This window comes from Sceloporus occidentalis, unplaced genomic scaffold (genome assembly GCF_023333645.1).
Source record: "Sceloporus occidentalis isolate IW3139 unplaced genomic scaffold, rSceOcc1.0.p SCAF_3, whole genome shotgun sequence".
Lineage (NCBI taxonomy): Eukaryota > Metazoa > Chordata > Lepidosauria > Squamata > Phrynosomatidae > Sceloporus > Sceloporus occidentalis.
Window position 1 is genome coordinate 204,478,856 of NW_028316983.1, and position 15,152 is coordinate 204,494,007.

Consider the following 15,152-nt stretch of genomic DNA (forward strand, 5'->3'; position numbering starts at 1 on the left):
TTTCAATACAACAGTTAGAATAACAGTAAGATGTTTATAACTAGTAATCAAGCGGGTTAGTTTCTGGACTGTCATTGTGGTAACAAACCAGGATCTGTTGGGTGATTCAGATAATAGGTAATATAACTAGTTCCTTCTAAAAAGTAACATTCCAAGTTCTGAAACTAACATGTATGCCAAAGAGCTGGAAGCTTCTGAGCTAATTGGGATAATTATGATTGCTATGGGTTATGGCAACTGCTCCATAGTTTCTCTTCCTATTGCCATTGCCATACTTTGCAGTCTATGTGTGCTCTGTTCCTATGGTCTTGAGTTCCGCTTGGTTTGTATAGATAGCTTAGCTATACCTTTGTTGTAATATATTTCCTAAAATGTCTTCTAGTTACATACAGCCACCCAATTCCACTTATTCCCTTATTATTACATTCATCTCCTTAACTTGGTTATCTTCTTCTGGGAATTGCCTGGCACAAAGTCCACTCCTGGCTGTTTGGTCTCATGCTAATGTATAAAATGTTTGTTTAAGGCTCTAGACCAGAGGGTACTGACTAAGCCCCTTGATTATTAGGATCCCAGGTATCACATGTCGTTGTGGGTTCCCTTGGCTATGATTGATTGGATGTTTGAGGTGATGGCAGTACTACCTTGAAAGTTTGGCTCAGTTTCTTGAAGGAAAGGATGGAGTGAGGAGAGTAAGGTCCTGTCTGCACTGGCCAGGATACCCCAGGGCACCAGGGAGCATCCTGGTCCTGGAGCTGCTCTGACTTCCCCCAATTTCCTTGGCCTCTGTTCCAATGTCAAGAGGCTGTTCATATGTGTATCCTGCTGTGCCACCTGGTGAGTTCACTGCAGCATTGTGGCACTTTGCTCTGAGGTCAGAATGAGGCACTCAGCAATGATCACATGACTGCACACCTTGTTCTGATCTCAGAGCAAGCAACTCACAGAGGTAGCAAATACAGCACAGCAGGACATGTTTCAAGGAGCCACCTAGCATTGCAACACACATGGATTTATTTACTAGCATTTAAGAGGGATGTACACTGATTCTGGTGCTGAATGGGCTGGATGTTGCCTGGTCTGTTTCCGACAGAACCAGAGTTTGGGCTGTATGTCATCCAGTCTCCCAGCTGAAAAGACCAGGGGGAGCGCATTTTATTTGGTTTATGGAAACATAGTCCAAGATTAGTATCCTGAAAATCCTGGCCCAACCCTCCTGTTCTGTTACAAAACTGGATCAGAAGAATGGAATCTGTGGTTACACTCACTATGAAGATAGAAACATATCTTCAAATCAGCTGCCTCTGAACATTAAGCCTCATGTTTCACTTTTCAGTGTATGACTCTCTCTCTTTCTTTCTCTCTCTCTCTCTCTCACACACATTCAGTATTTGATCCTTAAGGAAACTCAAGCTCTGTGCAAACCAACCATTAAGACCAGCCTGGGGTGGAGTTGGGGCATGGTATCCATATGACACATGCCTCAACTCTGCCCCAGAGTACTGTGATGCCATGCACCACTCCACATGGCGAGCACCATCACAGCACTCTTCTGGCATTACATCCACATGGTGTGTGGCATCACAGCACTCCTCTAGCACTGCGTCCACATGATGCAGTGCCAAAGGAGTACCTTAAAGCTGTGGCATCACAGCTATCACACCCTTTCCAGAGTGCAAAAAGGAGTGGCTTTTTGCTATTTGCTTTTGCACCCTGGGAAGGCCAGATCAGGGGTGCAGCATGTGGTTACCACAGCCCCAATCTGGCGCAGCTGAAGGCGGCTGCAGGCCACTCCTTAGGGGCAGTCTGCAAAGCCCCTCAGTATAGATAATTAGTCCAGACTTCTTTAATTCCAGACATCATTTCTAACTGGGAATAATCATACAGAATTTTTTTAAAAAATAATTTCATTAAAACACTTTTAACAGTATAAAACAACATCTGTGGGGGAAATTGCTATTTCTACATGCTACATGCTACAAATTTTAACATCCTATACACATAATAACAATACAACAATAGCAACAAAAAGGGAATACATATGACTCCCAGCTTACTAAATGGCAATTGAAATTATTACATTTTGGGGCTTCCTCTAATATATAAAATAGATTTCTACTTATTAGTCCAGTCTACAGTTCTTTAAATCCTGAGTTGCTATTTCTCCCATTATTTTTTCATAAAGTCAATTATCAATTCCCATTCATTTTTTAAAATTGCTAACAGATCTTTCTTTAGTCCAATATGGCAGTTTATCCATTTCTGCAAAGTCATACAATTTTTATCAACTGTTCGTCTTGTGATGGAGTTTTTACAGCCTTCCATTTCTGTGCATACAGTATGCTTGCTACAGTGAGCACATACAGGATATTTTTTCTATATTTCTTCTCTATCTGTTCTTCCAGTATTCCCAACAGACAAAGTTCTGGCTTCAACTGAAATTTGTCTATATTGTAGAATGTAACTGGATCCAATATTTTTTTGCTCCATCACTAGTCTATCATATTTGATAACACATCTATTACATTTGATAGCAAAAAGCTCTTTCACACTGCAGAAATAAAGCAGTTTAACACCACTTTAACTGTCATGACTCCATCTTGTGGAATTCTGGGATTTGTAGTTTGGTGGGGTATTCAGCCTGGTCTGTCAGAGAGGTCTGATGCCTCACCAAACTATAAATCACAGAACTGTGGAGGATAGAGTCATTGCAGCTAAAGTGGTGTCAAACTGCTCTATTCTTTCCATATACACAGAAAGAAAGGGAATGCTGCTGTTGATACCTGCTTTCACTTCCAAAACAAAAACTCTCAGATCATCTCTCCCAAAAACCATCTTTTTCTAGATGTGTTGAACTATAATCTAAGTAATCACTAGCAAGCATGATAAATGGATAATGAGAGTTATAGTCCTACTCATCAGGAGGGCTCTAGGTTGAGGAATGCTGTAATAGATCTTGTCAGTTTTTCAGTTTATTCCTTTGGGGTGCTGTTTTTATGAAGGACAAATCCTTGTGTACCAGTCCTACAATGTCTGTCACTGTCATCTTCTTTTCTCATGAGACACCTTTCATTTTGACAGCCACAGAACATGACATGGTTCTTCCTCTGGTTATCACTGGCAAGCTGAAGGAACACAACTTCTTGCTGAGCCTTGTTCTAGCTATCTCTTTTGCTGTAGGGACTGCTGCTTCCCTGAAGTCATCTCCTTTATCTTTCCTAATGTCAGGTATGACCTAAATTTCACACTAGCAATGGTTAGTTGCATTATGTGCTACAATTCCCTTAACTTGTAAGGATGGCATCAACAACATGTGCTTCTACCAGTGTGAATACCACCTTCATAGTAATCAAAAGCAATGCACATGTGTAGATCCAAACAAAAGTAGACAGCAGCAGTGAAGAAAAGCTGTGCTGAACAACACCTTACCTTTGTGCTGTAATGTTATGTTTGGAGGCTTCTGATTGTTTTGACTGCTATTCTGTGGATGCTATATACTCTCTACCCATCAAGTAAAATTCTATTGTTCCTTTCTGCAACAGAAGTGATGTCTTTAAGGCCCATTATCTATATATTAATCCTGTTTATTAGTGGAAATGCTTATTCATTGATGATGCTCACAGACACATTATTTTCTAGCTTTATACACCCAGGAAAGTAAAGATAGAAAACAAATGGAAGAAATGTATGTACCTGTTGGTGGTGCTCAAGTTCTCGCTGTTTTTTGTAAAAGAAATAGAAAGGAAGGAAGGAAGGAAGGAAGGAAAAGAAAGAATAAAGCAGACAACTTCGAGTATTTCACAGAACATTCCAGGTTAAATTATAGCTAAACAAAAAAGCTTGTGTGTTTTAAAAGGATGTTTAGATCCTGTGTTCTGCTTAAAGGGAATTCCTCTGGACTGGAGGGGGAGGATAGGGCATTTACACTAATTTTGAAACACTGTGCCTTTTAAAAAGAAGGCATGCCCATCCAGGGCTGCATCTACACTGGAGAAATAATCTGGTTTGACACTGCTTTAACTGCCATAGCTCAATGCTATGAAATTCAGGGGAATGTATTTTGTTGTGGCACCAGAGCTCTCTAATAGGGAAGGCTAAATGTCTCACAAAATTACAGTTCCTAGAATTACACAGCATTATGCCATGGCAGTTAAAACTGTGTCATACCAGATTATTTCTGCAGTGGGGATGCAGAGAAGCTCTCCAGAGCCAATAGTGAACAAAGACACAGACAAGATCTATACTGGTCAATTGTCTATAACATTATGGAATCTGAATGTTTATAGGTTAAATTGCCTACCCAGTCTCTTTCTTCCTCTCTTTCCTCCCTGTTGGCTGGAGAGGCCCATGAAGACTGAACACCACTGCAAGAGATCTTGGGTGTTGTTTTTTTTTACAATAGTTTGGAGAAGCCCAAAGAAGAGATCTTGGTGCAAAAGATATTGTGGGGGTTTTTTAACAATAGTTTTTGTAAACTATTGCAAGACATCTTGGTTTTTTTTTTTTACAATAGTTTGGAGAGGCCCAAAGAAAGTCACAAGTCCCATAGTACAGTATATGCTATCGATGCCATCTTCATAGCTTTCTGTCAATCCTTCCACTCTCAAGTACAAATTTAATGAGGACACAAGGGAGGGCTTTTTCAATGGTTGCTCCTAGGCTGTGGAATCCCCCTTCCAAAGGTCACCAAGATGGCTCCCTCCCCATTGTTGTTCTGTTGCCAAAGAAAGAGCTTCCTACCCTAGCACATGTTTGAGACTGACTGGCTGACAAGGAAGGGATGTGTAGTGGGGGTGGAGGTGTACTTTTTGTGTGTATGCTCCCCTTTTAAATAGCTTTTAATCCATTTTTTGTTGTAATACAACTAATTTAATTGTCATTTAATATTATATTTAATTGTGATTTAAGGGGCTGTGCAGATTGTCCCTAAGGGGCGGCCTGTTGCTGCCTTCAACTGCACTGGATCGGGGCCACGGCAACCGCAGGCCACAGCCCTGATCTGGCCTTTCCAGGGTGCAAAAAGGAGCCACAAAAAGTGGCTCCTTTTTGTACTCTGGAAAGGGCGCAATAGCTGTGGCACCATGGCTTTAAGGTGCTCCTTTGGTGCCGCGTTGTGTGGACACAGCAGCAGAAGAGCACTGTGACACTGTGCACTATGTGGAGTGGCACACAGCATCATGCTGCCCTGGGTGGAATCGGGGCATGCATCATGTGGACACCATGCCCCGAGTCCACCCCCAGGCTGGTCTTTATGGCCGGTATGCACAGCGCCTTAGTTGCTATCCATTTTTTAAATGAACTTCAGCCCCAATTCTGTGAGAAAAATGAGAAATAAATGAAATATATACTGTAAAATAAAACCAATATAGTTTTCACATAAAATATTGAGATAGATGTGTGCTTTTGTTCTGAGTATTGGAGTCCCAAACATGGGAGAAGAAGCCTCTGCTAAAAAAAGAGCAGATTGTGTACCTGGTATTGAGCCATTAATACTCAAAAGCTCTTTAGTTTTATCCTGTCTTCAGTGGGTAAATGCAATCTTCTGCAGACTATTGTATAGTGAGGGATTTCAGCCTCCTTAGTGTCATCATATGTACTCTTCCACACTGTATATTCCACTTCTAGTTTAGTTATTTTCCAAAGTTAGTTCTGCCTTAAAGAGTTCAAAGAGTTTTATCTCATAAGCAGAGCTTGGAAACTTAATCTTTTAAATGACAACTCCCAGAGTTCCCCTGTGCCTGTAATGGTGGGGAATTCTGGAAGTTGTAGCCCCAAAGTAACTTTTTCAAATCACTGGACTGGACAATGGGTTGGACAGTGGCTTCATGCTAGTGTATGTCTTGGTCCACTATACCTTCTTTCTTTTAAAAATTAACCCTGAAATATAGCATGACTTCTCCTCTTACCTATGCACCCTAGGTATCATAAAGAAGACAGGCACTAATACTTATGGCCAAACCAGTGAGTAGTTAGAGTATCTTTATACCATGCAACATCCTAATAGATGTGACTTCAATAGCCATCTCATAGCTGTTGTATTAAGAGTCATCCCATTATCCTAATTAACTTCCTGAAACCAGGTGATTACTAAAACAAGCGATCACAGCACCAGGAAATTAACCTTTAGTAGGTGGAAGAACCTAGTTCAGAAATTGCCACTCACTTATCTGAAATAATGATAATGTCAAGATTTAATCTTAGCCCGCAGTTATTAAACCTTTTATCATCAAGCCAAGACTCCACTACTGTCTATACCCCTAAGTGGATTATACAGTTAATCAAAATATAATTAAGTAGAAGCCAACTGCATTATTGGAAAATACCCAATGTGAATATTGTATATATAGCCGTAGACCAGCATATCTAGGAAATTATATATTTCTTGAAATGCATTTACTTTTTTCTTCTTCTGCAAGGCATTCCAATCTTAACCATCCTCAATACAATTGTCTTTGGCTTGATACCTACAGCCGCTGTGGGGGGGGGGGGGGTTAGAAGCTGTACCACTTCATCTGTTGCATATAGTATCAAGGTTGTATCCTTTTACATTGCTTACTTTAAAACTATTTACTTCAATGGTATTTAAAATTCCTAACAGTGTCCAGACTGAAAACTCACTCTCATAAGTAATTATAGACATGTTAGAAATAGCTTGTCACTTTTTCCTGTGCCTCTTCAGAACAACTGGCTTGGAAAAAAGATTTCAAACTCACACTGTAAATACCATACCACATATGGGAACATTTGACGGTGTTAGCTATTCAAAGGAATAAACAAATTTATTTGTTTGTTTGTTTAGAGTATTTGTATCTGACTTCAACCAAAATGGTTCCTAGACTAGCTGACAAATTGTTAATTTGGCCATTCTCTGCCTTTGGGTTTATAAGAGGGTGCTAGAAAGTTCTTGCCCAACCGACTCCCCAAAGTCTGAGTGTAATTTTGTCACTGTAATTTGAAAGAGTGTTCTTTTGTACTGTATCAACCAAAATGTTTAAATGCTTACCAGAAATGAAATTGGGAATATACCTCCAAGTTGATTTTGCAGCATTTTGAGCAATCTAGTGATTATTTTTTGTAACAACTCACAACTGTTGATGAAACATAGTTTCATATGGTCTGGAGAGCAAACAATAACCCTTGCCATGGCGATACTCAGGTTCTTCACAGCTGAAGACATTCAAGACTCAAAGATATGCAGGAAAGATCATGGACACAGTTTTTTGAGATAAGGAAGTTATTTTGATAACTGACTATGGTGCGATACAGACGGGCGCAAGAGGCGCCGCCATCGCGCCGCGATTACGCACGAGGGGCAGTGCTTCCGGACACGCCTTGCCCCTCACGCGTAATCGATACGTCAAAATGGCGGCGCCCTATACAGATGGGCGCTACCATCTTGACATAGCGGACGCTCTGCGTCCGCACGTCCCAACCCAGAAGAGACGTTGCGAGTGCGTGTTTTGGCACTTGCGACGTCTCTTCCGGGTTGCCGGAAGGAGCACGATTTCCGCACTCCTTTTTTGCAGCGCGGAGGAGTCATGCGGTTTGGCTGCTGCGGCTCCTCCGCGCTGCAACCGGCAGTGGCCCAAGACCGCCCCTTTTAGGCGGTCTCTAACGGGCCTATATTCAGAAAGGCCAAACAGTTAACACACAATACTATTCTAACTTTCTGTGTTGATTAAAGGAAGTATACGAGGAAAATTGGTGAGGGAAATTGCAGAAAGGTGTTCTCTTTTTGCAGGACAATGTACCTAATAACAAGGCTGGCAAGACGATGGATGTTCTAAAGAATTTTGGGTATGAGTGCATATACCATCCACCCTACTTACCAGATCTTCCTCCAACAGACTATTTCCTGTTTCCAAACCTTAAAAAGAATTTGAAAAGAAAGAAATGTTCAAATGATTCAGAGGTGATAGCAGCAGCTGAGCAGTATTTCAGTAAACAGACAGAATTTGGGGGAGGGAGCTTTAAAAAAAAACCTTGAGAAATGATGTACCAATCTTCATTCTCTGAAGATGCCAGCCACAGATGCTGGTGAAACATCAGGAATAAACTCTTCTAGAACATGGCCACATAGCCCAAAAACCCCCACAAAAACCTGATGTGCCAAGTGTATTGAACTTCATGATGAATACTTGGAAGAGCATGTAAGTTTCATGGCTCTAGGACATTGTCTTCTTGGTCAAACTTTTCATCACCCCCTTCTACATTCTAAATAAGATGCAACACAGGAGGAAAAGGGAATGACAATGGGGGAAGGCATTAAATCTGCCTCCGTTCCTCTTCTAGTTTTCTCTCCCTCCAAGACCACACTGTGATGGCAGATTGGATGGAGGGAGGTCCTTTCACCAGCCACTGAGCCCAGGAATGATGGAGCTGTGACTGCTTATTCTTGTTTCCTTTCAAGATTACAGCAGTGTCAGTTACAGAAAAATGTAAATAACACAATTGTTAAGCATACATTTATCTAAATATTACAGAGGTGTCAGGTTTTTGTATATTGAAAACTTAGCTCGGAGAGGTCTGGTTAGTACTTGGAGGGAAGATGGCCAGAGAATACTAGTTGCTGTAGGCTATATTCAGAGGAAGGAAATGACAAATCTCCTTGGAATAAATCTTGCCAAGAAAAGCTTATGAAAGGGGTGCCATAACTCAGAGTCAACTTGAAGGAATGTAGCAACAACAACGAATGATTACTGAATAGTATTGATTTTTTAATTATAATAAATAAATAAATAAATAAAAACTTTTATTTATATCCCGCTTTTCTGTGACAAGACAATCAAAGTGGCTTACAACACGTTAAAATCCACATTTACAAAATTATGTCCCAAATTCCCCCCCTTAAAACAGGATTAAACAAGTTACAATTAAACCATCTATTAAAAACACAATAAAAAATACAGTGAGGACAGAGCGGTGAGCTGATACATGATGTGGGGGCAGTCATTCTGTGGCCAGACACTTTTATTCAGGAAAGGCCTGCCAGAAGAGATCTGTCTTGACAGCTTTTTTAAAGCTGTCTAAGCTGGCAGTTTGACGGATCTCGTCTGGCAGACTGTTCCATAGTTTGGGAGCAATTGCAGAGAAGGCCCTTTGGGAGGTAGCAGTTAGTCTGGTTTTTAAAGGCTGCAATAGATTCCTCCCAGAGGACCTGAGGGTGGGGGGTGGATTATATGGAAGCAGGTGATCCCTCAAATAGGTTGGACCCAAGCTATGTAGGGCTTTAAAGGTTCTAACCAACACCTTGTACTGTGCCCGGAAACTAATAGGCAGCCAATGAAGAGATTTTAGAATGGGTGTTATTCGGTCACTCCTAGTTTTTTCGGCAACCAGCCTGGCTGCCATATTTTGCACTAGTTGAAGTTTCCGGACTAGGCCCAAGGGTAGCCCCATGTAGAGCACAATACAGAAATCAAGTTACCAGTGAATGTACAACAGTTTCTAGGTCCTTTACTTCCAGGAAAGGGCGCAGCTGGTGTAGCAGACGAAGCTGATAACAGGTGCTCCTGATCATCGCATTCACCTGATTTCTCATGTGAAGCAATGGGTCTAGGAGCACCCCCAGACTGCGAACACAGTCCTTTGTGGAGAGCGTGACCCCATCAAGGACTGGAGGTTGCAACCCTATACCTGGTTTGGGGCCCCCTACTGTAAGTACCTCCATTTTGTCTGGATTCAGCCTGAGTTTGTCTTTCCTGAGTTTGTTTCTGCATACACAGCTGAGGTCAAAGGAATTCAGTTGTTCTTAAAATATCAGGGATACATCACCAAAGAAAAAGGAAATACATCACCAGGAAGAGGAGCAGGAGGAGGCAGAGGCAGAGCAGACTGATTTGCATAATGTAAGGTACTGTACTTAGGGCAGAAACATGAAATGAACAGATGTAGGATGGGGGACACCTGGTTGAATGAGACTACGTGTGAAAGGGATCTGGGAGTCCAAGTAGACCACAAGTTGAACATGAGTCAACAGTGCGATGCGGCAGCTAAAAAGGCCAATGCAATTTTAGGCTGCATCAATAAAAGTATAGTGTCTAGATCAAGAGAAGTAATAGTGCCACTGTATTCTGCTTTGGTCAGGCCCCACCTGGAATATTGTGTCCAGTTCTGGGCACCACAATTTAAAAAGGACATTGAAAAACTGGAGCGTGTCCAAAGGAGGGCGACTAAAATGGTGAAAGGTCTGGAAACTATGCCCTATGAGGAACGACTTAGGGAGCTGGGGATGTTTAGCCTGGAGAAAAGAAGATTAAGAGGTGATATGATAGCTCTGTTTAAATATGTGAAAGGATGTCATATTGAGGAGGGAGTAAGCTTGTTTTCTGCTGCTCCAGAGAACAGGACCCGGAACACTGGATGCAAACTACAGGAAAAGAGATTCCACCTCAACATTAGGAGGAACTTCCTGAAAGTAAGGACTGTTTGACACTGGAACACACTCCCTCGGAGAGTGGTGGAGTCTCCTTCCTTAGAGGTCTTCAAACAGAGGCTGGATGGCCATCTGTCAGGGGTTCTTTGATTGTGATTTCCTACATGGCAGGGGGTTGGACTGGATGGCCCTTGCGGTCTCTTCCAACTCTATGAATCTATGATTCTATGAATGTGCTGTTTACCATGTTGGTGAAATAAGAATGTCAAAAGACCTGCTTCCATTTATGACAGCTGAAAAAATGTTTATGGAAACTTTAGATGAAAGACCATCATATGCAAGTTAAGTCACTCTGCTCAGAGGAAAAATCTAAAGAGAAAGGGCAGCAGCAATAGCCACTCATTGTGGCAGCACTGAGCTTGTCTTTGTCTCGGAGACTGTGCTTGAGCTTTGATGACATGAGGTCTTTTCCTTCAAGCAGATGTCCATTGCTGAGGTCATACTGTCATGGTGCAGAAGCTGCAAAATTGCTTTAGGATTACACAACATTGACAAAACTAGACACAAATGTAATAGAATTAAATGACTCTATTTAACTTATTGGGTTTAGATGGCATTAGCCCTGGTGGTAGCAGATGTGGTGCCTCATGAGAGTGATCTGAGCCATTTATTTGAGCTTTCATCCTTTTTCTTTTTTAATCTGTAACAACCAAGCTAATAGATAGTAAAGTACAGCACATTATTTCCCTTGTTATATGGTAAAATGATGTGTGATTTGCACAGATTATATATTTTTTATTATTAGTTATGTACAGTAGGCCCTTATTATCTGCTGGGTTTGGTTCCAAGACCCCACCCATGGATACCAAAATTAATGGATGCACAAGTCTCGTTAAATACAATGGTGTAGTAAAACTGTGTCCCTCATATAAAATGGCAAAATCAAGGTTTGCTTTTTGGAAATTTATGTTTGTGAATATTTTCAAACTGTGGATAGTTGAATGCAAAATCTGTGGTTACTGAGGGTTGACTGTATATTAATATCCTTCTAAGGAGCTTCGGGTCACAATAACCTCATATCCATTTTTATCTTCACAACAATCCTGTGAGGTAGCTATGCTGAGAAGTTATGACTGCTCCAGGGTTACCCAGTGACTTTGTGGCTGAAGTCTGATGCTCTAACAATCCTAAAATGATAGTTAAGCACAATTCTGAGCAACAGTTAAACACATTTATGTCACAAGAAAATTGAATGAGGACATTTTTTCTTCCAAGAGACTCATTAATGTAGATTTATTAATCATGCCAAGATAAAGGATCTGAGAGGTGATGCTTAGCCATATAGGAGTATATAAGCAACATTACATTTATTCACAATTCACAATTCATACCCTACAGTTTAGGAATAAAGACAGTCACTAATTGATTAAATTTGATCTCAAACATTTTGATGAAAATTTAAAGTTTCAGGACAGCAAATAAAAAATGAGTTTGACGGACAACAGCTTAACTGGAATTCTGTCAGCTCTCTCACTGTAGTCACTGGATAACCTTGGGACAGTCATAACCTTCCAGGCTAGCCTATATCACAGGTTTGTAGCTGTAGTACAAAAAGTAACTTTTTCAAGCTTTGAGTGACAGTTACAAGAACAGGGAATGGCAGCCTTTCTCTTCATGGCCCAGTCACCCTTGGTGTAGTTGTCCAGTTAAGTGGAGTATCTCTTCAGGTTTGTTTTTGGCAGTGCACTTAAATGCTCGAGTTACTGCTAGGAATATACATCTTCATCAGTTTCATTTTGCAGGCAAGAACAAATAATTTTACCATTTCCTCCTCACTGCTACAAGAAAACTGCACATCTATATTATACTTATTCTGCGCAAAAAAAGTGTACGTGTTATTTTTTTTTCCATGGAGAAGGCATTTTTTGCCCCCAAAAGGTTTTCTATATCGGAAACAGCATTTTCTATGCAGAAATGATATTCTCGCCCATCTAGAATTCTTCTCTTCAGTTTTCTGACATTCAAGAAATCAAGGGGGGGTGGGGTTAACCAGTTTTTTAAAAATATATTTTTAAATCTTTTCCCTAGCTGTTGTAGCCATTTTATGCTCAAAGGAGAAAGGCATTGCTTCAGTCATTTCTAACTGCATTGGATGCATCAATTAACTGCATCAATTGTTACTTTCAGTGTAAAATGGCTTGAAAAAGATGAAGAAAAAATAAGTGAGTCAACACTGTTAACCTTTTATGATTGTTCACATAATATAAATGAAACAGATGTTTTGGACTTTGTTAAATGGCTCAAGACTCAGTCATACCTGAAGTGTGTTGAAATGTGTTGAAACCAGTTGCTTCTGAAGCTACTCAAGTTACATTTATTGCAATGGGTGTATTCTAAGGATGCCACTCTTGTACTACCTTTTCATGGTTGTAGGGTTGCATGTTCTTGTGAGGCAAGACACTATGCTGATGGCAGCAACGCTGCTCGTAGGCTCTCCCATCTCAGACTGGCTTTTGTCAAAGAGACAGACTAAGGAGATTATCACATTGTATTTAAAGTGACTTATCCCCAGTGGGATATAGTCACATTTAATTTTAAAACCAGATATTACTCCATGCAGCCACTGCTGGGCAGGTGCAAACCATATGCAGCCCAGATCCCAGTGGCTTTTCAAGTGGCTTTTCACAAATGGAAGCTTGCTGTTTTTGAAAAGCCATGGGACAAGTGCAGCTGGGATCCAGGATGCATACAGGTTGCACTCACCCAGCCACGGCTGCATGCGATAACATCCAGTTTTAAAATTAAACACCACTAGATCCCATCAGGGAGCAGTCGCTTTAAATACAATGTGATAATCTCCTAAATGTGCCAAACAGCTACTGGGCAGCAACAGTAGTGGTGTGTGTGTGTGTGTGAGAGAGAGAGAGAGACACTGGTCAAGAATCTCTCAGAGAAAACGCTAGTGACACAAGGGATCATATTAGAAACATATGTTGGATAATGGGGCATACTACATAATTTCAGATGAAAAACAGACCATGCTTTATAACTTATAGCAACGCTTTTGATTGTGTAGATCACAGAAAATGATGGCTTTCTCTTTAAGAAATAGGTGTACCACAGCATTTGGTTGCCATGATGTGCAGCCTAGACTTAGGACAAGAGCTTATTGTCAGGCAGAATATGCAGAAATTTAATGGTTTCAAAGGGGCAAAGGTGTAACGCAAGGCTGCCTTTCATCACTCTATTCACTTAACTTGTACACTGAACGTATCATACTTAAAGCAGGATTAGATTTGGTGGAAGGACGCATTAAAACTGGAAGAATGAACATCAACAATTTAAGATAAACAAATGACACCATACTACTAGCAGAAAATATCAAAGACTTGGAACTGAAGAAAGTCAAGAAATAAAGTACAGTTGAACATGAAGAAAGCAAAAGATGATTTATGGCACTTTACAGAGAGCCCAAAAAGGGCGCTCTGCTGGTGCCGCTGGTTGCTGTGTCCAGGAACCGCAGCGGACAAACTGCGCGATTCCCAGACGCAACAAAAAAGAAGCTGCAAAATGCAGCTTCTTTTTGCGCTGCGGAAATGGCGCTGCAAGTCGCCAATGGTGCACTCGCGGCGTCATTTCCGCCATGTGACTTGCAGACGCTAGGCGTCTGCAATGTCAAGATGGCGGCGCCCCTGTAGAACAGGCACTGCCATTTTGTATGCGCTTGGTGCATACTAAGGTTAGGGGCGTCTGGAAAGGACGCCCCTTTTTTAACACTTGTACGTGCACGGCACGTACTTTCTGCCCGTGCAGAACGGGCCTATATAACTTTAAAGAATACATTGAAGACATTGGAGATTATCAGATGGGAGTGGCTTGCTCCTGTCCTTAAGCATATGCTTGGGTCCAGGCTATTTGAAGTACCATATCTCCCTGTACAAACCCACCAGATTACTGAGATCATCTGGAGAGGCTCTTCTCTCTGTCCCACCACCCTCTCAGGTGCGTTTGGTGGGAACAAGAGAGAGGGCCTTCTCAGTGGATGCTCTCAAGCTTTGGAACTCTTTTCCCTTTGGAACTCTTTCATTCCTTCTGACATCAGGTAAAGACATTTCTGTGTAGGCAAGCATATTAAGTGAAGAAGGACTGGGTTTTTAATGCTGGGATACCCAAATTTTAATGGTTTGTATTTTAATATATTATATTTTAATTTATAATTCTTTCAATACTTAAAGTTGTTCAATTGTTTTAAAAAAATTTACATATAATATTTTGTATTGTTTTTAAATTGTATTGTTTTATACTTGTTCACCACCTTGAGTCACTATATTAGGAGAAAGGCGAGATTAATAATAATATGATGTGGGTTTTAATTGTGCTTTTATTGTATTTGTACTTGTGATTTTGATATGCTGTGCACCGCCCTGATTGTAAGAAGGGCGGTATAAAAATAAAACTTTTATTTATTTTAATAATAATAATAATAATAATTGTGTGGCGAGGGCAAAGATGATCATACCCCTGCGTGTTTATCCCTTCCTTCTGCTGTGCGTAAGGAGTAATGGAACCGTCATTTGGTATTAATGGGATATGCGCACAAGGATGGTTCCATTACTCTTTATGAACAGCAGAAAGATGGGATAAGTCTGGGTGTGTGTAATGATCTTTGGCCCCTGATTGCACAATTAACACAATTTAAGGAAGGGGGCAAGCCACTTTGCTCCCTTCTGATAATCTCCATTGAAATAATTCAAGATTTTCCATTCTTTTGTTTGGT